We start from the raw sequence: 24440 nt of genomic DNA, 5'->3' as shown, positions 1-24440 counted from the left end.
TTAAGCACTACCACATGACATTATGCCCAAGTACAATAGTAAAGTAGTAGTGAAACAATTCAAATACTCAAGCTTTGAGAAGATTACATAATTATTTGGATCATTACTGTCCATTTGTGTCGTCCGCGCTGTCTTGTCTTGTAGACACGCCGCATCGGAATTGTCTGCTGTTGACACATTGACTGCTGACTAGATAATTACTTTTTAATTACCATATTTAAATAGCATGCTAATTATATCGAATGTCCACCTAATCGTTACGCGCTGGCCGCGTCTTTAACGTCCAATGTATTGGATAAACATTGGATTTCCCAGATAGTTGGGTCGATTTCCAATAAAAGGTATTATACTATGTTTACTTTATTTATAACATAGATTCCGGTTTTAGTATTTATTCAGAGTTCACATAGATTTAATCAATAATAATAGAGAATACTTCAAACGGTACACGAAAATAGATTAACAAGATAAGATGACTCGCTCGACCAAATTACCAGATGAACTTGCCAAAGAATTAATTCAATTCAGGTAGGTATAACATTTGACAACTAGAAACCACACATAGCACTAGAAACGAATCTTGATAGTGTAAGGTGCTTAGTTTCAAAATAGAGTACCTGTATGATCAAAAGGGCCAGAGCTAATCAGACTAAGCAGAGTGGCTGTAAGACTGTTAGAGATAAAAATTACGGAGTTAACATAGAGTTAAATCTTCACCCGTCTACATAGCGCTTGCGGCGTCCAGCCAATGGTCTCTTTTCGAAGTCACGCCGTTACATAGTATTCAATTTACCTAAATAATCTGATTTTTTCCGATTTTTTGAAGGACCAAAACCGAAATGTGTCGTGGTCTGTTATAATGTTTTGTTTTAGCTATTTTCTTTATTATATGTTATTTATATGTAAATAAATAAATAAATAATCTGTGCATGGGCGACATTTCGATCATGGTACAATTGTATGACAATTTGGCGGTATACCGGAAGCGGAAGCAGCTTTTGGCAACCCTGATTCTCGATTAAATACAGCTTGCTGAACATTGCATGCAACGACCATTGAACCATGTTGAGGCCCAATCTCACCGCCTCTTAAAATGTTTTTATTAATTAAAAAGTGATTAAGTGTAATAATTATTATATTCCTAAAGACGTACGATTTTTTCCTTTGTAAAGTTATGACAATGAACATAAAAGATTATTATTATTTGGAAAAAAATTACTAAATACAGTAGTGCTCAATAGGTAGAGATCGTCGAAAAGGGAACGCAATGCACACGGCCGAGAGAAATGGAATAAGTTTGGAGAGGCATTCATCTAACATTTTAGCGTCTGTTCACGTGCATGGGTTTACTGGCACCAATAGTGTGTTAAACTATTGCGATAATAACTGTTTATACGTAATAGTGCTGACCGTCTCGTCAATCTCATTCTTCATGCGTAAGCGACATGCGTTGTTATTATAGTATAGTGCTATTTGATAGGTTGTAGAAATTGGTAAACGTCAAAATGCTTTGCGCGGTATAGTTCGTATTTTTTCCGGCAAGTTCGCCACTATCGTTCCACTGCGCAGACGCAGTTAATGCACAAGTTCCAACTGTCGCGTGATAATTCAGAAGCTGCCGAACTTCTTTGATGCCCGCATGCAATCTTGGAACTTGCATGATAATACGTGTTTACACGTGAATTTTCTTGTTATGGCCGTGATAAAACGCACTGTCAGCTGAACCAATAATATCTAAATACAACATGCATGCTCGTGTAATGTATTTTGTACACTACATTATTATATTGTGAACATTAAAAATGGCGAGATTTTTAACCACTTTGTGCGGACCACAGTTTGATTTTTACTGTAAAAATATAACACACTTTGATCGATTATCATACATAATACTGATGTAAGCCAGATGCAGCTAAAACAATACGTTAGGTATAATAAAAATAAACCGGCATATAGGTAAATGGATAGGTAGGTATGTAAGTAGGTAGGTAGGTAGGTAGATAGGTTTTTCTTTGTTTTATTATGTCATGTTGTGAACGTCTTGAATTTGCAAAGTTAATTATGCATTACAATATGTAAATTAATTTATATTTGAATTACAAATATTGCTTTACCGACAGGGAGCGGCAAAACTACGAGTACGCAAGAGTGCGGGGGGGACAGTGAAGTTCCGTGGGGGTAGGCAGGTCATGCGTTGTCTAGGGGCGGCACATTATAAAGGGCTGCGAATGAATATACGAATACAAATATTATAACATAACTTTTGAGAGCAGTGGCGCTTTTGAATAAAGCAGACGAATCCGATCGCTCCATTAGAAAGTATCTACACTTAGTTTTAAAAAAAAATACAAATAAACAGGCAAAATTTTCACAAGGCTACCTCCAAATCTGTCAGCGCTACAGACCTCCACATACCTAAAACCACCATTTTATTTTACATCTAGTGAACTTACAAAATACAATTATTCACCACATGACATGAAAAAAAAACAAAGAAATACGTGAATAGGTACATATAGGTACATACATAGAGGTATTAAATAAAGAGAGGGGCAAGGAATCGGCTTTCTCATACAACTGAATGAAGCAGGCCAACAATAGCCGATAACTTACGAGAAATACCGACGCGATAAAAAAAATGAAGTGCATCACGAAAGATTTACTTTGGTCATTATAACGTACCCATATAATAATATAATGTTGACATGGAAATTTTGCCGCAAATTGATTACCAGTCTGCCTCACCATACTTTTTCACGATACTTGCCGGCTTCACTATACTTTCGTATAACCTGCCGCCCTTAGGGTACATAATTTAAAGATATCTCATGCGTATACACACGTATACCACGTTTTAAAATTTTCTGTTGAATCATAATATAAACTAGACAATTCTATGTGATAATAAAAACTTTTTATTGTACTTGATAGTATTTAATACTAAATAAATATTATAGAATACTTACAGAAATGTCATTTTTTGACATTTCATATTGATTTCCATAGTAAGCACGTATATATTAATAATTTAGTTGCTAGGACTGGACACACAAGAAAAAATGTGTACTGAACAAACAAGAATACGAGCTAATAAAAACGTGGTAAAAATACGACACCCGACGGGACTTGAACCTGTATCTGCTGGATTCGCGCCAGTATGCTTTTCCAATTATTAAGCTACATCATAGCGAATTCATTGTAATGACATTACAAGAAGTATGACAAGAAGCTCCTCTTTAATTGACTGCAAGGAAAAGGAGAATCACGGAACCTAGACTGAGGTGAATGGAGCTATGTATTATGATGCACATAATCCCTTAGTAAAATAAGCTTACGGCATAAACAAGGTTTATGGAGCAGGGCAAGACCCTTAATGAGTTGGTTTTCTTCGAAAGTAAATAAAAGCAAGGACCGGCTCTCCAAAATATTATGTATCCAGAGGGGTCTGTAGTTCTTTGTCCGTGAAGACAGAATATATAACAATAATTTGGAGAGGCTCATCATCAGCGAAAACATTGAGGATCGACGCGTAAGGGGAATGGCAGATGACAGAGATCGCCGCTGATATTACAGCTTTTGAATAATCCTCAATAGTGGGGAAGGCTAACGAAAAATAAGCAAACAGGTGGAAGTGGTGCAACACACAGCACTTAGGTGTTTGTTATTGAGATTAGTTTGATAGTGTAATAAGAAGACGTAAGGAATAGCTACATGGCCGGAGCTAGCAGATAAATAGGGGGTAACAGGAAAAATAATGTCCTAACTTAAAATACGAAACCCTCACCTACCATGAATATAGCGAACATACAGAAATAATTATCCTGGAGCGCTCGAAATGGAAAATTTTGTAACACGGAACGCTCAATAATTTTCCGAAAATATTAACATACCTACCTACATACTAGTTACTTAAATCTAATTTTATGTAAGTATATTTTATAAAAAAACAAGTGTGGTGGATTTTTTTGTTAAAGGTATTACTTGTGGTTTATCTGGCTCAGATAGTCAAATTAATTTTTCCATGAGACGGAGCGATAATTTTGGGATAACCGGAACAGCGCTCCGATCATTTCGAGCCCTGTATCTCGCCTTATTCCTGTGATTGGATTTAAGGTACATAGGTACTTCATATTTCGTTAATTTGTTTACTTTCCATTACCTATAATATAGGTACTTAAATTATTCAATAAAACATAATATTGAATAGATAGATACCTAAAATAAACCTCCAATTGAGTTTATCAAAATGTTCAATAATTTATGATTGCCACGGTAGATAGGTAGATTCTAGGTATCTGTTTATTATTATTATTATTTTTATCTCAAAATATATTCCTTTTCATTCCTTACCAATAAATAAAAATATTATTAACTAAGTACCTAGGTATAATAAAATAATAATTTATTTAATATATTGGAGTTAATACGATTATATTTTCAAAGATTAATCCATTAATTCATTACCTATAAATACTAAATGTTTAGTAGGTGCTTCGATTGCCCTCTATCATAAGCAACCTCACAATTATTTATACGAGTATTGATATGTTATTTAACTGTTGTACAATTATTGATAACGTAATTATTTATTACAAAGGAATTAAAGATATTATTTTAAAAAAATGGAAGAAAGTAAAAATATTATCAAGAAGGAAATATTAGGGAAAATATAATTTAATGTTCAGTGCTCAGTAGCCATAGACAGTATAATAGTCTATGCCATAGACTAATATACCTAGTGGCAACTCCAACTGTCAGTGAGTTCATTTGGTTTTTCTGCGAAGTGGAGTAATTCTCGGCTGTCAAACAAATTTGAAGGCCGTCATTAAATTTGTACATTACGAAAAACAAAAACCGGTCGCTTAAATGACAATGTGAGACTCCGGATCGCATTTACAGTAAGTAAAACAATCATTCTCCTCCGTTTTGTGTTATTTTAATACGCGTTCTGCAACAAATTTTCCGCGATTGCAATAACACTGTTATATACCAATCTATTTGTTGTTGTAATTTGGTCAAAAGTGGTTTTAAAAAGGGAAAGTTGTTAATTAATACGATGTCTTCACTCAAGCGAATCTTGGATGTTATTTGGTGATGCTTGAAGGTAACCTCACAAGAATGTATTTATAACAGAATTGGGACGTCTATTTATATAAAAAGGTGCATTCAAAATTGTGTAGGGCTTCTTGACGGTTATTTCTCGCAAAGTTATAACTGTTTTTTTTTTTGCACCAATAACATACTCGCTTATTTATGATTAATATCAAATGCTAGGAACTTATATGTAAATGTTGTTTTATAAATTCATAAGACAGATTCTATTTCATTAATAACATTTTTAATGCAGGTATGTATAAAATTTCATCATAGCGTCTCACCAACGATGTTTTACTTCTATAGGTCTCTATAGATGGAGCCTTAATATATGAAATTTAATCAAAAAAAAAGATCTGCTGATTACAATGGCGAAGAGTGAAGGTAGGCTGTTAAGATCCGACATAAATAGTGCACACTTAACTTTGTCAGTCATACGTATTTGTTTTCAACGAACTAAGACTATAAATTACAGATAGTGTTGGTTAGTTTTTAAAAAAACAATTAAACCCTGCCTAAACCAAACCATAATTATTAAATTGAATTAATAATACAATGCATTTCCACCATGACTTGACAGTTAACACAATACAAGAAACCAAACCATAATAGTTTACGTATGTAATGGACGATCTGACAAAAATAGTGCACTCTATTCAGTCATTCATATTTGTTTCCATTGAACTAGGAATACAAATTGCAGATGGTGCTGTTTAGTTTTCAAAATTTAATTAAACCCAGCGTAAACCAAGCCATAATAGATAATAATCAAAAAATATTTTTGTCTGCCTACCCAACTAGATAGTAGAATATTTTTTTTATATACTATGGTTTGTTTTATGCAGGGATTAATGGATTTTAATAAACTAATCAACACAATTTGTAATATGTATTCTTAACCTTTTTTTGCCTTAAAATATTACTTACTATGGCAGTATCTGACGGGCTGCAGATTTCTAGAATATTTGGAAGCCATAAGTAATACATAATAATCAAAAAATATTTTCATTTACCTACCCTACTAGATAGAAGAATATTTTTTATGTTAATTACTAACTTAATTCAATGAAAACAATTAAGTATTGATACCAAATACAACCCCTCGCGAAGAGACGTCCCCAATCCCATATCAGAAAGCTTACATAAAACAACGACTACCGTCCCGTAAAATCACTATATGCCCCGCAAGTTTGCAACCCCTGCGGGTCTATTCTATACACAAGGATGCTTTCGGTCCCCTACAGCAGTGCTCCGCAACCGGTGTGCCGCCAGACGATGCTAGGTGTGCCGCGGTGCAATAGCCAAATTTTCATATATGGCTGGTAATATATTTGAGCACCTGCAAGAACTTAAGGCCATGCATTAGTTGAGGCACGGTCTAAAAAGATCGTCGCTAGGCGATGCGCGGATTGCGGGTGGCGGGTGAAAATGACGCCTGTCAAATGAAATATTAATTGTCATATAAATCCAACATACGTCCATTTTATGTTCTGTTTATTGTTCTATTAGTAACAATAATAATATATTCATTGACATGTTTTCTTTTTAAAGTAAATGGGTAACGTTTTTAGTCATCTTTACACGATTTTAGAATTAATTGACCCGTCGCCATCACGCAGCAAAGTGACGTGTTCCTGGGTCAACATTCTCTCAGTGAATGGCAGCGAGTCCAAAATTTCGTCGCGCGTACAGTTGAAAATTATTTGGCGTTTCACTGATGCGTCACCTTAATAAAATAATGCAAGGTCAGAATGAAAATATATTGACAAGCTCTGATAAATTAGAAGAAGTCAAAAATAAAATGGAACTTTGGCAAAAGGAGTTAAGACAAGGATAGACCACCATTGAAAACAAGCAATTAATTTTATATCCGTCTCAAAAACATTTAACTTTGCTGCAAAAGAAATTTTATCAGTACTTTCATACAATAAATGCGACAGGATACGAAACCCGTTTGCAACCAATGCCGAAAATTCTATAGAAGCGCTTTTCCTATAAATTCGAGAGGAATTTGTTGAATTGATAAACGACGGGACGCTAAAACTGAAGTTCGTCGATGTTCCATTGGCTATTTTCTGGATTTCGGTTAATAAAAAATATCCTCGGATTTCCGACAAGGCTATCGCAGATCAGCTCCCATTTTTGAGTCAAAAAAAGTCGCCTGCGGCGCTATTTTACTACGCTAGTAAGTATTAATATTTTAAAACATGTGATTGTAGGCACAATTTATTATTATTATATCAATAATCGACAAATAATTATTCCTAACCGACAACTTACCATAATTATATTAATAGAATATAACCATACAAAAAATCGCTAAACATAAAATCAATACCTTGAAGTTAAAGTCCCTCCACCAAACCCGCCCCGTACCACCCCTGGTCTTAATCGAGAGTATCACGTGACCCATCAATTGGTGATGTGAAGCATCTAAGAATTGGCCTGGGAGTGTCCTGGGAGAAAGTGCCCAAGACTTATTAATTTTACCTCGAACACTATTTGAAAAACGCTATTTTAGAGTATCACACTGTCTTTAACTTTAGCGATAGGTAGGGGGGCCCGCCAAAGATCTTGGGCTGGGGTCCCCCTTCAGGATGTGGAGTCCATGTTTTGGTGTAAAAATTGTTTTACGTGTGGTGTGCCGCGGAATTCTGGGAAGACCTTTGGTGTGCCATGCATTGGAAAAGGTTGCGGAGCACTGCCCTACGGCAACTAAATAGGGTAGGAAAATATCAAATAATTAACACTTATTGTAACAATTACAATAAGTTAACCATCTGAACTGTCAAAACTGTCTATCTCGATCTAAAATTTATCACAGCCAAGAGAGGTGCCGTTACTTATTGTAACAATTATAACAAAATTATTGTAATTGTCACAATAAGTGTTATAATTCGATACTTTCCTACCCTATTTAGCTGCCGTAGCGGACCGAAAGCAGCCTTGTGTATAGAATAGACCCACTGAGAGATATCACTAAATAAATATTTCGCAAACGAACACGCATCGACAGCGTTCCCTCACACAGGGCTACGTACCTGACCGCCTTTCTTAGAAAATACATTCAAGCTTGAATGTTTCAGCCGAGTTTACCGTTCAGAGTTTCAAAAATTTTTCAAGTAAACCCCCCCCGCACACCTTTCAAATTGAAGACCCGAGAATGAGAACATGATATAAACCTAAAAGTCTAAAAACGGTTTTTCGGTAATTTCATTTTAAAAAAAAAACCTCTATCGATGAGTTTGAGAACGAGATATAACGAACTCCTACTTTTGCCACAAGATGGCAGTAGTGGTATCAAATTTCAAAAATTTGGTAAAAAATGAGAAAGATATATAAACCATTTATATCTCCATTCTAATTCGAACGTCAGTGATATTTTTGTAAGCTGTCATTTCAAAAGTGTCTTCTTAATATGTCCATTAAAAGTGAAGATATGTTCAAGAATATGGAAGATAGTGGCTCTCAGTACATTTTAGAAAGCGAGGAAGAAGAAATTAGTACCCCTCCTCGTCCTAGGAAGACTAAAAAACAACCGGCGAAATTGTTGAAGATGTTCATCCCCAAAATGAATGAAAAATATTTTTGATACTCATATTTTGTAACATTTTTACTTATAAGTGATAAAAAAACATTTATGAAAATAAATAAGCCAAAAAACGGAATTAATATTCATTTACTTAGTATTTAAAAATAAAATTGATATTGAAAACAGGATAAAGACCAAACACAATTTAATTGATAAAAAAATATGTATCTGCAAATATTTAATTATTTTTATTATAAAATGTCCAAAACCACTTTAACTATCATGTTACATTCACTTTTTGAATGATAGAATCCTTACATATTTTTTAAATCAGTTTATAGGCTCTCCTGTAAAATTCACTATTTGGTCTTTGTATAGTTTTCATTCTCATGTCTTCAATTACTTCCCTTATCTAGTCCAAAGAAATGAGGATTCCGAAAAGAGAGTAGACTCATATCACTTCCCTCCATTTTGAATGTGAATACCATGCTGTCACTTTTATTTTTAGTGTGGATTTTAGGACTTGAAGGTGGACAATTAACACACCAGAATTATGATGGAAACGACGAGTTTATTTGATGATAATGTATACTAGATTACTACATTTTATTTAATTTATTTTACGGATGGCGAAATCTGCATAGCGCGAGCGAACAGTGTTTTCTGTCTGGTCGCCGGCCACGTTCTGCCGCGCCTAAACAAAACAAACACGGCCGTTTGCGAAAACACAATGCGGACTTCCCAATATGAAATTTCGCCGGCAAACATTTACAACGTTGCCGGTTTATTAATATTTATTTTCGTAATCAATCCACTCACTATTTGTTGGTTTGATATCGATTTGGGCCTCTCCAGATTCACAGAGACATCCCCAAATGGGGACCATACGGGGGTGTAACACTCAGTACAACAATGACCACTGAACCGGGATAAATGAAAAACGGCCCTTAACGGCCAGTCCGATATGCGGCGTGTTGACGCCTCATATATCACAATGCAAAACCACGTTTGTTTCAATATCATAATAATTACAAGATAAAAAGAACTTTTTATATACAACGTTTTTAAATTTTCTGTTGAATCATATAAACTTGACTTGACTAGCTTAAACAATCAAAAAAATTTGTACTTGATAGAAATAATACTGAAATGTCAATTTGACATTCATATTGATTTCCATAGTAACGCATGTATATATTAATAATCTAGCTGCTAGGACCCCAGACCCTTAGCAACCAATAATAGTGGATTGGATTACGGATTTCTTCCGAAATAACTTTCCATACAAAACAGAATTAACTGAAAATGAACTCAATTCTGCTTAAAGATGACTAAAAGTATTTAAAAAATGCATTGGCATTGTGTTCTGATATATTCTAAAAGTTTCAAATGTCTAGCTAGTCGGGAAGTTAGTTAAAAATCGATTGCAAGATTTGTACCGGACAAACAACCACCGGACAAATAAGAATACGAGCTAATAAAAATGTTGTAATAAAAATCAGTGCATCCCTTATCGTTGTCGTATTAATAATAATTCATTATAACCACCCTTAAATTAATTAACCATCAAATGAACAGTGCAGTGTGAATATACCAAAAGTTAATCCGCCCATAAGTGACTTGTGACTTGTGAAGAACAAACATTGATTCGAGTCAAATCAATGTTTGTTCTTACTATACTTCTTGCCAATACAATGTTTAACACGAATCCTTGGTTGCCTCTCTCTCATCACCAAAGTACCAGGAACGAAGCCAACCTTCACACGTGAGTTCATCGTCTTCAGAGTAATAGTATGAATTACCTGGTTCTATACATTCAGCGAGTCATCTTGCTCTGAGGCCGTGGTCGACAGGCCGCACATACAAATTTCGCGAGTTACCTCGTCTGACTTTAAACTCAAATTACTAGTCACCGTCGATTGATTTGTATAATCTAAAAAATTAAACACACAGTGACATCTGTTGGAATGATTATGAAATACTAAACCATAAATTATTGGTATTACAGCTTTATCATAGTTTACAAGATTGGTAATTGTGCCGCAGATGCCCGCAACGAAAACAGTTTATTCCATGTAGATAATTATATTAAATACCTTTTTCTGTCGGCGCAGATGCTTTTCGATCCAATAATTGTTAATTTAAAATATGAATTTTTCATACATTTTAGTGCATCTTTATCACAAACTAAGATTATATTAGGTTGGGGTAGGTTAGGTTAGGTTTGGTTGGTTGGCATATTTACCACAGGATATATATACAGGATGAAAACGATAGGATCATATAAATTGTCGTTGGCTATTTGACGATGAAATTTACTGTTTCCTGTCTTTCTATTCCTAAAATTTCCGGTAAAAAAATTCTCTTCTTGGAATTGGGAATGGGAGAATTAGGATATCGGAGTTGAAGGGTGCTGAATCGTAAGAATGGAGAGGGAGCATGCCAATTATCAGCCGCTTGACACATTAAACTCTTCGTTATTCCTGCGCATCTATTCTATACACAAGACTGCTTTCGGCCGCTATCTAGGGTAGAAAAATTTCCAAGTATTAGCACTTATTGTAACGATTACAATAAGTTAGTTGTAATTGTTACAATAAGTGCTATGTTTTAACAGCACCTCTGTTGGCTGTGATAAATTTTAGAGTAAGATAGTTAGTTTTGACTAAGGCCTGTACAAAAACGATGCATGATCAAAAACGATGATGATGGCAAATCGTAGCGAAACGCTTCACATAGTGTCGATAACCTGCGAGCTCGTGTTGCTAAAATTGCTATTTTTTGTGTTAAACATAAAGTCAGTGGTAAATATTTTTAGCTAATTAAGTAGAAAAGATGGTTCTGTGTGTTGTCTTAAAATGTGGTAGTCGTACTGATAAGCAAGAAGATGGTATTACGTTTCATAGGTAAGTTGATACATGTTTGTGATAATTTATTTGTATATTATTATATATTTTAATATCAGTGACCTAGTGTTTCTTTAAAATAACTTAAATTATGGATATCTTTTTCTAATGGTTGCATTTTGACCGCTTAAAAATACTATATGACGTAAAAAAATAGAAAATTATATTTTAATTCTGAGCGTCTAATTTTAATTCTTGGGCGAGCACTAGCGAAATGGTCTATGGTCTCGAAAATTTGTAGACGGATGCGTTCGCTCGCCCACAAACCAAACGCAAGGCACGCGGCTTCATTTAGCAATGCAACGGGTGGCGTCTAGATGTATCTATAGTCTATGGTTTTGACTGTTTAGACGGCTAACTTAATGTAATTGTTACAATAAGTGTTAATATTGCGATACTTTCCTACTCTATTTAGCTGCCGTAGCGGACCGAAAGCAGTCTTGTGTATAGAATAGATGCGCTGGTGTTGTTTTTAAATGATCATCATTATTTTCTATATCTGGTGTGATGAGCTTCATACACAGAGGATTTTATACACAGAGAATTTTAACCTTTGAAACACTGATAGAAAATAATAATGTTACCATTATAAACTATAAAATTCTAATCATTTAAGTAATTTTATCTTTTACAATAAGGTATTTTTTTTTTTTTTTAACATATTCTTACTCAGTTTTATTGCATGTTAGGGTTCTATTTGCAACACTTCTCGTTCTAATATTGTTGAAAAATTGACTTTCAATGACATTTTGTAAAGAAAGATACACTTTAAAGGAATTTTTAGATAGTAGCCTGAAATCTGGCTTTATTACATACAAAGTATCAAATCAAAATAATGCGAAACTTTCAAATACGGTTTTTTCCATAATCATTTAGTTTCAAAGATGGCTCGTTTCATGTTAGCCAACAGCTTTTGGGTCATGTAACTAACATTTTAGTATTATGTCATTTGATTGCATAGGCCAGGGGTCAGCAGTTTGCCAAGTGAGAAGAGCCAAATTGTCAAGGAAACAGGATAACAACAAAGGTACCAGAGAGCCGTAAATATGTAATATACATAATATGTATATGGATATGAAGATTTTAGGGGGAAAAGTTTAAGATTTATTATTAAAAAAAATAATTAGAACGGCGTCCACGCATCGCAAATAGTTAGTTATTTTTAATTGGATACCTAGAGCGGAATGCAGAAACATTTGTCATAACTAAAATTTCCTTAGCAGAAAACACTATGCAGAAACATTGTCCTTAGATCATTTCTATTGAAAATAATACCATATTATTTAAAAATTCTCTTTCCTATAGTTTAGGTAAATTATTTTATAATTGTTAAACGATGACAAAAATATGACAACTGCATTTTATAAATGCAATAACTATAAATACATATTAATATTTAATTATAATACTCTTATGTTTCCGTTATAAGTCATTATACGTGATTCCACAGGCACCGCAAGATATTTTTTTAACATGGTAACACTAGCGTCAAGTGTCATTTTATCATCTGGCATCTTGTATTTCTGCAGGCTGGCGTATACAAGTAAAATAATATTTTGCAAGTACATGCCAAACGAATTAACACTATCAATATCCATATTGAGATAAATTGTTAAATGAATATGAGTGTATGGACTGTTTTATAGCACGCGAATTTATTTTGACAGCAGCTAGCTGTCAGTGGTAAAATGGTAATACGGAAAGAGGTGTGTTCATAACAAAAGTTGTCTATGGTTAAGGATTCCTTAACTCTATACTCAGTATAGTCTAGTCCTTAGTCCTTTTCGGCGACTTATCCTTAGGATCGAAATCTTAGATTGTGCATGCCGTTCTTACATGATTGGAAATTTTCATCTGTTATTCTGCTTCTAAGTTTATTGTTTATTTCTTTATTTGGTTCATAGATGAGAATGTTTGTTTGCATATATATTATGTAGAGCCAAAAATTCTGAGAATACCAAAAGCTAGTTTTTTTAACGCGTCATATGTTTCAGGCAAACTAGTCCATGTATCAAATATTATTGTTTCTATTTTAGGAAGTTGTTTTATAGCTGTCCATCAAATCAAATTGGTTTTCTCTCTTTCGAGTTTTTCCAAACGGCTGGTCAGATCTGTGAATTTGTTGCTCCACAACTTTAGATGAGGTGAATGGATGAGGTTTAGATGGAGCTTATGTCTGAAGAGCGGCAAACGTCTATGCAAAGAGCCACATGCGGCGCTTCTGCCGACATCTGGCATAGGCGGATTAATCCAAATTTAAGGGTAAACGGTAAGAAAGATCACCGTCACGTTAATTAAGTTTTGAGATAAAAATTAATAATTTAAAAGATGTCTTACATGTCAGTTCAATATTAATTACAATCACACTTATATAGTTTTGGAAGAAAACACACGTGTGACAACGATCTTTTGAATTTCAATATTTATTTTTCTTTCGGATGTCAGTGTTGAAATAATGTTTTTTATTATTTTTTTCTAAGTATGCCATATAATAGCTTACAAAATTCTCCACAAGATGGCATCATTGAACTCATTTTGCTATTTTTGTGGATGTCTTTCTTTCCAAATGCCCTTCAATTGTTAGTTTGCAGAAACGGCTCAATCCAACATTCACTTTAAAACCAGGCTTGATACAAAGATTGAATGGAAATAGTTTATTAATGTTAAAATGATTAATTTTCCCTTTGTTTTTTATTTTAAATCGTCAGCCGTGGTCAATCCACTGCTGGATGAAGGCCTCCTTCACTCTTTTCAGTCCCTAGTTCTTTGCTGCTCACCGAACTTTATGAGCTCGTCTATCCAGCAGGTTTTAAGGTGTCCTTGTGGGCGTTTAGTGCCCCTTGGGTACCACTATGACAGCATTTGTCCAGCGGTAATCCTCTTGCCGAGCAACATGTCCGGCTCATTACCATTTCATCTGCTTAGCGACCTCTATCACATCGCATACTCTTGTCTGCTTCCTTATCCATTGGTTTCTTTTGTGATCTTTACGCGTTATGTCCAACATGCACCTTTCCATGCCACGTTGCACTACTCGTATTTTTTTATATTCTCTTACATTAAGAGTCCATGTTTCACACGAATACATGAGTGTTGGTATCACTTTGGTTGAACACACTATTGGTTGAAGATACTATTCAGGCGCCCAAATACACTAGTTTGGTTCTGCGAGCAATCTCGTCATACATACCACCGTCAATTGACATTCGTTGTCTAAGATAGACGTAGTTGTTGACTCACTTGATTTGAGTGCCATTGATGAGGATTGCTTTTGGTTCACCAAAGCAGTTTATCATTACTTTTGTCTTTGAGACATTTATCTTTAAACCTGCTTTGCGGCCTTCGTATACTATTTTAAATATAGGTACTACACTTTAAATGAACTAAAAGATTACACCAATTGGTCTTTTATTATTATGTAAAACAGTTTATTGCGTTTTGCCGGAAATATGTTTTTTGGAACAAGCCGTGTTTGCAAATAGTAACCTCATGAATTGTGTAGGTATTGTTTATTGGCTGTTATGAAATCAAATAAATTTTGTAGTCAATAGTCCATTTGTTACAAAGTACAATAAGTGATCGAATCGTGCGGTATATTTAGAACCTTGTTTGCAAAATCTTGTAATTGTTGTGCAATTGTTTCTTGTTTCGTTTAAAACAATTTAGAGATTGAACAAAACATTTCGTATACTTATTGTTAATAAATTTACATAATAATATCAATTAACATGGGTAATAAAATTATTCTTTAACATGTTTCGCTAAATAATTTAAATCTTTTTGTCATTTTTTATTTTGTGTATTTGTGTCTTTCACTATTGAGCATCGTTTCCACAGAACAGATTAATAAATAGAATTCCTGTATGCAATACAATACATTTTGACGCAGGCTTTTGAATGTGCGAGTGTCCTACGAAAATGAATCACGCATTACGGACGTGCATTAGTGTGTATAATACAATGACATATTAAATGGACAACTCACTTCATACCCGGCGCGCACGAGAAATTGTGCATGAAAGTCATTCACAGATGTATTGGTAGATGTCATGTGACCATATGACGTATCCGTTTCCATTATGCGATACAAGCTTCGAGAATTTAAAGTAATATAACCTTTATTCTAATGGCGTATTAGTGTCATGACTCATTGCATTAGAAACAGATTCTCGGTTACTTACGACTTCTCGGAGATTAGACGCAAGTGAGCCCAGCGAATCACAGGCGACCGACTGTCCAATGGTTCCAGTCATTCAATTGCATTGAATAAACATTCATCAATATCTTAAAATGGCATTTTATAAATAATAAATAATACTAACACATGAAAAGTGATATCCCATCTTTCTTGGAGTGTTTAGTAGATTTTTTACAATTTTTAACTAGGCACATTGGCATTTTGTAACACAATAATAACGGTGGAGTCGAAACCTGACAGTCAGAAATTTTGTATGGGCAGACCCAGCGGTGTCGCCAGACCGCTTGCAAGCAGAATGTTCATTTGAGCGTAGGATACCGATATTAAAATATGAATTTCGCCATCCGGCAGACCCGACACAAAATGAGTGTCATTTTATTTTCTAGATGCTTCGTCCATATTAATGTCATTGGTATAATACACCAATATTAAATGAGCGTCAATCAGTAGCGAAGGGTGGAGGTAGGTTGTTAAGATCCGCCATAAATAGTGCACATTAAACTTTTTTAGTCATATGTATTTGATTTATTGAACTAATGGTACAATTTACAGGTGCTGGTTAGTTTTTAAAATTCAATTAAACCCTGCCTAAACCAAACCATAATAATTGTTTTGGTATACTTTGGGTGATATGACAAAATTTTCAAACTTTCATTCAAACTTATTTGTTTTCGTTGGATTATGAATACATATTACGCATATCGTTGGTTATTGTTTTAAAATTCATTTATCCCTGCCTATACCAACCTATAAGAGATAAAAAAATATAATTCTATCTATAAATATCCAAAGTTATGTATCATTTAATTGCATAATTTTAGATATTTTATAGATAGATGAGTATTTTTTGACTATTATATATTTTGGCTTGGTTTTCGCACGATTTAATTGAATTTTAAAAACTAACCAACACCATCTGTAGTCTTATTTCAATGAAAACTAATACGAATGACTAACAAAGTTTTGTGTGCACTATTTATGGCAGATTTTAACAGCCTTCCACCACCCTTCGCCAGTGGCGTCAATGCATAAACCGAGAGCAGTTGTCAGTATTCGACAAATAACATATTCTTAACACGTATTTATGTTTATCCTGTATTCTTCCGCACTTGAGATCGGTTGCCTGCTTCTCCTTACCCGTTAGGTATTTCAATTCCCATTATTTCTGAGTTACCTGATCGTGACTCTTTTTAAGTAACTTAGTTATTTCTCTTCAGCGATCTCTTCATTACAATATCCAAATAGTAGAAGATACTAAAAGATCCATATTGTATCCCTCTTCCACGTTGTCGATCAGTCTTTCTAAAATTATTGTTTTACTGTTTGGCTATGCGGGGAACTGTAGAACTCTTTACAGCAGTAGCGAGTGGTAGAGGTAGGCTGTTTAGATTCGACATAAATAGTGCACACTAAACTTGTGTCAGTCATACTTATTTGTTTTCATTCAACCAAGAATACAATTGCAGATGATGCTGGTTAGTTTTTAAAATTCAATTAAACATTGCCCATACTTAATAGTTTTTGTTTATGCTTTGGGCGATCCGACAAAAATAGTGTTACCTTTTTCAATCATATTTATTTGTTTTCGTTGAATTAAGAATACATATTACAGATGGTATTGGTTAGTTTTTTAAAATTCATTAACCTCGGCCTACATGAAAGCATAATTTTAGATATTTTATAGATAGACGATTATTTTTTGACCATAATTAACTATGGCTTGGATTAGGCAGGGTTTAATTGAATTTTAAAAACCTACAAATACTATCTACACATTGTAGTCTTGGTGCAATGAAGACAAATACGGTTGACTGACAAAGTTCAGTGTGCACTTTTAATGTCGGATCTTAACAGCCTACCTCCACCCTTCGCCACTGCTTACAGACATATTTTAGCCGTTAAATTGATATAAATGTGTCCTTTTTTCATCCATCGAATTCTTAAGACGCATCTCCAACACCGCAATGTATAAAATCAATTTTCAAAATGAAAATCAACAGGGTTTGCATGCGAGACTATCAAATGGTCAATGTTATTGTTATGCAACATTTATGTGTATATATATGAGAATGTATGGATGTGGATTTAGGTATGTATACGTGTATATAAACATATTTATATATTACTAAGTTTATATGTATATTAAAAAAAAATATGAAAGTAGGTACTATGTAGGAGTATATTGAGTATTGGTTGTTTAACTAATGACTTTTAAATACTAATGTCTTCCAATATGTTACCATTGTTCCTAGAATTGACGATTTACACCTCTTGAGCATAGTATTTTTATTTTTTTATAAGTACTAATGATCTATTATTAGGCTTTGACGATTTATTATAATATTATGCTTATCAAGTGTTTTTCATACTTCACACTATTCATAATTATTTGTTTGTTGTATTTTTTTATTGTTGACCCTTGACTTGATAGGTAGGTAATTTTGATATGGTATCACTTTTCCATATTTTGCTTAAATTCCAGTGACAGAGTGAGTAATATTGCAAGAACCAATATAACAAAATCGTCAACATTTTTATTCTTGAGCAACGGATTACTTCTATCTAATATCATGTTTAAAAAAATCATCTACATAAAATACCAAAGATTTTGAATAAAAGGATAGAGATTTTCTAATTTACTATAACAAAAACGGTTACATGTTCATGTCCCGCCTGGTGTCGTATTTTTTTTCTAATGTGCTAAGGGGGTCTTAGTACAGACCTACAAACTTATCTTATAATGGGATGGGGGAGCCACTGTCGAAATCTACCCAATCGAGACTCGTAACTGGACAAAATCTGACATTCGTATGAAATTTTCAAAATGGCGTCCTAGGGTAGTTTGTACCGGTAGTCCCAGAAGTACCCAACCTGACGTATATATAGCAGTTGTTGTTTGAAAATAATGACCACGATAGAAAGTACCAACCTTATAAAGCCTACGTTTGAAGTTTGACGATGCTACGTTGTTCAGTAATTATTTGTCAGCCATCAACAGTGAACGCTCTCAGTGAATTTGTAAACATGGAAAAAATTGGTCATATTTATGTGATACAGTACTTTCATTTGAAAGGCTTCAGTCCAACCAATATCAAAGCGGCGCTAGATTATACTCTGGGGGTGTCTGCTCCCTTGTTTACAATAGTAACATAGTGGGTGGCTGAGTTTAAACGAGGCTGTACGAGCTGCCAAGACGAACATCGCAGTGGTCGACCAAATGAGGTGACCATGCCAGAAATGGTGACGAAAATCCACAAAATGGTATTGGATGAACGTCGACTGAAATTGCGCGAGCTAGTAGACACGATAGGCATTTCAAAAAGTGCTGTACATCATTTATATTGTTTGAAAATTTGGACATGAGAAAGCTGTGCGCAAGGTGGGTGCCGCGATTACTCACAATGGAACAAAAACAGCATCGTGAGGGTATTTCAATCGAGTGTTTGGCAAAGTTTCACAGTAATAAAGCAGAGTTTTTGCGTCTATTCATAACCATGGATGAATCATGGGACCATCACTTCACACCTGAGATGAAAGAACAGTCAAAACAATCGATTGAAAGGGGAGAATCGGCTCCAAAGAAGGCGAAGACAGTTCCATCTGCAGGCAAGGTCACGGGGTCAGTTTTTTGGGATGCGCGTGGGGTAATTTTCATTGATTATCTTCAGAAAGGAAAATCAATCAACGGCGTGTATTATGCAAACTTATTGCAGCGTTTGAGTGATGAAATGAAGAAAAAACAACCGCATTTGGCGAAAAAGAAAGTTTCGTTTCATCAGGACAATTCATCAGTTCACACATCCGTTATCGCGATGGCCAAAATCAATGAGTTAAAGCTCGAATTGCTTCCTATTCGTCCTAACCCTATTCGCCAGATTTAGCCCCCTCGGATTATTTTCTGTTTCCAAACTTGAAAAAATGGCTCGGTGGTAAAAGATTTGCCAACAATGAAGAGGTGGAGTCTGCGGTTGATGGCTATTTTGAGGAGCTCGACGATTCTCACTATAAACAGGGTATCAAAGCTATTGAACATCGCTGGAAAAAGTGTATCGACCTAAAAGGAAACTACGTAGAGAAATACAAATATTTTTTCCCAAAATTTTTGTGTTTTCTTTATTAGGTCGGGTACTTCTGGGACTACCCTCATAGTTCCATTTTTGGCCATTCTACAGATAAGTTTGTAGGTCTGTACTAACAGATTATTCCTTTTTCAGGCGTTCCGGCTGGTTTGGCATTTTGTCCCGGCTGTTCCGCGTATGAATGATTGTCAATAATAAATTGTCATGATTGACCGTAGTAGCGTATTTATGTGATGTGACGGCGGGGAAGGGTGCGGTACGCGAGTCGCGCAGCCAATCCCCCCACAGCGCGACGCCGGCGCCCAGTGTTGCCATGTCTACTGGAATTTCAGTAGATCTACTGATATTTTGGCCAGGAAAAGATTTTTTTTTATACTGGACACCCAAGATGGCCGCGCGGATTAAGCGTCGGCCTATTGCGTCGTGGGTCCCAGGTTCGAATTCTGAGTCTGGCAAGTACACATTGTTTTTCAATTTGTGTATGAGTCAGAGTATGGACCTAATAGGTTGAGCAAGTGGCTGACATCAATTTCTCGTAAAAACAAAATCTGTTAATACAAACCTCCACCATGTGGAGGCCCGTGTGATCTTATTAGGATCGGACATGATCGAAAAAAACGTCACTTTTCACATGTTTTTTTAAGACACTTGCAAGATTGTATCGTAACAATATACATGCTTTAAGTTTAAAGGCTATTTACCTCGTTATTTTAATTCACTAATATCGTTAATTTTCATATATTTTTTAATGAAGTATGAATATAGAATTATGTATGTGATATTATATATTTTTGAATGAAGTATGAATATAGAATTATGTATGTGATATTATATATTTTTGAATGAAGTATGAATATAGAATTATGTATGTGATATTATATATTTTTGAATGAAGTATGAATATAGAATTATGTATGTGATATTATATATTTTTGAATGAAGTATGAATATAGAATTATGTATGTGATATTATATATTTTTGAATGAAGTATGAATATAGAATTATGTATGTGATATTATATATTTTTGAATGAAGTATGAATATAGAATTATGTATGTGATATTATATATTTTTGAATGAAGTATGAATATAGAATTATGTATGTGATATTATATATTTTTGAATGAAGTATGAATATAGAATTATGTATGTGATATTATATATTTTTGAATGAAGTATGAATATAGAATTATGTATGTGATATTATATATTTTTGAATGAAGTATGAATATAGAATTATGTATGTGATATTATATATTTTTGAATGAAGTATGAATATAGAATTATGTATGTGATATTATATATTTTTGAATGAAGTATGAATATAGAATTATGTATGTGATATTATATATTTTTGAATGAAGTATGAATATAGAATTATGTATGTGATATTATATATTTTTGAATGAAGTATGAATATAGAATTATGTATGTGATATTATATATTTTTGAATGAAGTATGAATATAGAATTATGTATGTGATATTATATTAATATTGGGCAATTTGTATCTTTATAAAAATAAATGTTAATATTACGAAATCGTGTTTTTGTAAATATGTACAACGTTTTGACACTGGACTTCTTAAATATATACGTATAGAATAAATAGAGAGATGTGATACGATTACATTTTCTTGTTATGGTCGCGATAATAATATGCACAGCAGTGGATCCATGCATGTGTAAACGCTGTATTAAGGTTCAAATACATTATTATTATGTTATGTGCTGTCACGGAAAAAAGTGTGTAATGTCGTTTTACTTAAACCTTTACACGAACATTGTCAGTTAGCAAAATCTGTCGAAAATCACCAGAACAACAATGAGGTCACCTAACGCGTACCGCACTGTATCGACACCTGCATGACTCAATTAACGTTTTTTATCATTTTCTACATGCCTACACATTTTCAACTCATGTCAAAATTGCGTGTTCTTCGTTTTTAGCTATGTGGTTCTGTTCATAATATTATCTATGGATGCTATATCGCAAGTCATTTTTACGTACGCACACGTAGAAATTGTTAAAATTAATTAAAATTAGCATGAATAATGAATAATAATTCAAAATACTAATACGTCATTAGAGCTGGCACTCTCCATCATTGAATTTATAGAGATAGTGATCATTAAAAATATTCTGCGAAATGACGAAATCATAGATTAAATTTGTGATGTTTCAGTTAATGCCGTGACTGTACGTGACGTGCATCATAATATTATAATCGCAGCACTAAACAAAAGAAAAAAACTTGAAAACAAAGAAAATTTGTCAAAAACCATTAACTAAAGTTGGCACTCTCCATCGTTGAATTTATTGAAATAGTGCGCATTCAAAATATTCTGCCGAATGTCGCCGTACCAGCATGCGACAGTTATGTACGTGACGTGAGCATAATGTAATTGCAGCTTTATTAATCATACTACTAACAGAATATTTATTCCTTTTTTCAAACTTACTCTTAATTCGAATGTTGCTCATTATTTTTTTACGGTTTTTGGCTGTTATATTATATTAAAAAATATGCATCCATGCGTGCCGTTTTTAAATTTTAAATTAGTTGGTCTCTCCGTCTCTGCTTGTTGCAGTTATGTTTTTGTTTCATTATTAATTTCGCGTCCGAACGCGGCGTGTGGGCTGATACCTAACCATCTTCGTATTGCGTAAAATATTATTTCGAAAATAATTTATAATTTTTTTTCGTTCCGTGTTTACGGTAAAGGCGAGTGAGTGAACTTTCCGCGAAAATTATTTTAATTAGCAGATTCCTATCGGTAATATGTTGTGTCTTATTAAATTTGCGAAAGTTGAATCAATTCTTCTAATTTTAAAACAATATTTACGTAAAACTATTTTAGTGTTGTCAACAAAATGATAACTTTATTTTATTTAGAAAACGTAATATTCGGTACAGACCTAAAAACTTATCTGTAGAATGGCCAAACATGGAACTACGAACTACCATAGGACGCCATTTTGAAAATGTTATTCGAATGTCAGATTTAGTCCAGTTACGAGTCTTGATTGGGTAGTTTTCGACAGTGGCTCCCCTATCCCATTCTTCAGATACATTTGTAGGTATGTAGATACTAAAGAATTTGCATAATAAACAAAAAGAGCCTTATAAGTTATTTATGTTATGACATTTGAAATAAATTTAGGAAGTGTGAAGCATTGTTAAGTTAGTAAACTCCACAAATATTAACATCGCTCAGTTGGCATTCTGTTGTTTATTATTCACGCAATATGGCGGCCATTTTTTCTGTTTCTAAAATTTTGATTAAATTGAGTTGCATGTCGCCTACTATCACGTGACGTCACAGTAAGCTGCCGCTACGGGGGGAAAATGTGTAATGTCGTTTTTCTTTGTGTTTAAAATGTTATCAGACTGATGCTCCCGTCCGGTAGTACATTTTGAATTTTTAAACTTAAACGAACATTGTCAGTTAGCAAAATCTGCCGCAATCACCAGAATAACAATGAGGTGACCTCACGCGTACCGCACTACATCGTCACCCGCATGACTCAATGAACGTTTTTCATCATTTTCTACATGCCTACACATTTTTGACTCATGTCAAAATCGGGTGTTCCTTGTTTTTTTAGTGGCTTTCTCTATTTTCTATTAAATTATTATCTATGTAATATCGCAAGTAATTTTAACGTACGCACACGTAGAAACTGTTCAAATTAATTAAAATTAGAATGAATAATAACTCAAAATACTAATACACTAGAGTTGGCATTCTCCATCATTGAATTTACAGAGACGGTGATCGTAAAAAATATTCTGCAAAATGGCGAAATTATAGATTAAATTTGTCGCCGTGACAACGTGACAGTACGCGACGTTCATCATAATATAATCACAGCTTGGAGGTTTTCATTATCTTTTTCGAACCCAAAATACAAATTTTTGTTTTTAATACTTTTAGCTAGTGTGTATTAGGAATTGTATGGAAGTACATATTTTTCTTCCCTTTCTAGATAAGAAAATAGAAAACACATCATAAACAAAAGAAAAAAAACTTGAAAAGAACAGAGAGGTGAAGTGAAAATGTGTCTAAAACCATTAACTTTGATTGTTGCCTATTTATTTATGTTAATGTCCAGGTTGGCAAGGTGTAGGTGAGCAAAGGTTTCACAACTGTCTATGATTCCGGTGTCGATGTGTAAAAATAATAGTTACCTATTTATATTTTTCAGAATGCTGGGCACCTTGACGATAAGCCAGACAGACCGTAGGAGGGAAACTCAACATCATCTAGCGTTGCGGTTCACTCTTCCGCCAACAGAAGTCTCCACAAAAAGGTTGTTAAACCAAAACCATTATTTATTCGATTGTACAACACATGTATCTTGAGATACAATAATTTACATATTGACTGCTTAATCTACAAACCAGCTAACTGCACTTTTGACAATAAATGTGATTTTGATGGCATTTTGTTATAAAGCATGTTTTCTATGCTCACACAAAATTTCAAACTCCTAAACCTATAAATAAATGCGTTATCGTTCTTCACACAAAACGGCCAACTGTAGGTCCCAAATTTCCAATATCGTAAATGGAACAACTCGCTAAATTTTCGTATGTGCCACTTTTGTCACATGTGTCATAGGTTC

The 24440-nt window shown here is 34.0% G+C and overlaps 1 protein-coding gene across 2 annotated transcripts in view; it reads left to right on the top strand.

The window, feature by feature from the left end:
- Positions 1–4759: 4759 nt before the first annotated feature.
- The window catches only part of LOC147074763 (uncharacterized), a 41603-nt gene continuing 21922 nt past the window's right edge, over positions 4760–24440 (top strand). For both annotated transcript variants that reach the window (XM_085942599.1, XM_085942598.1), the window contains exons 1-2: positions 4760–4898; positions 24021–24125. The gene's annotated coding sequence lies outside the window, so the exon portion shown is untranslated. The remainder of the gene's footprint in view (positions 4899–24020; positions 24126–24440) is intronic.

This window comes from Rhyacophila brunnea, unplaced genomic scaffold (genome assembly GCF_057557595.1).
Source record: "Rhyacophila brunnea isolate RB1 unplaced genomic scaffold, BYU_Rbru_1.0 scaffold_15, whole genome shotgun sequence".
In the NCBI taxonomy this organism is placed as follows: Eukaryota; Metazoa; Arthropoda; class Insecta; order Trichoptera; family Rhyacophilidae; genus Rhyacophila; species Rhyacophila brunnea.
The sequence above is the reverse complement of the archived record's forward strand: the minus strand, read 5'-3'. Positions and strand labels throughout refer to the sequence as shown.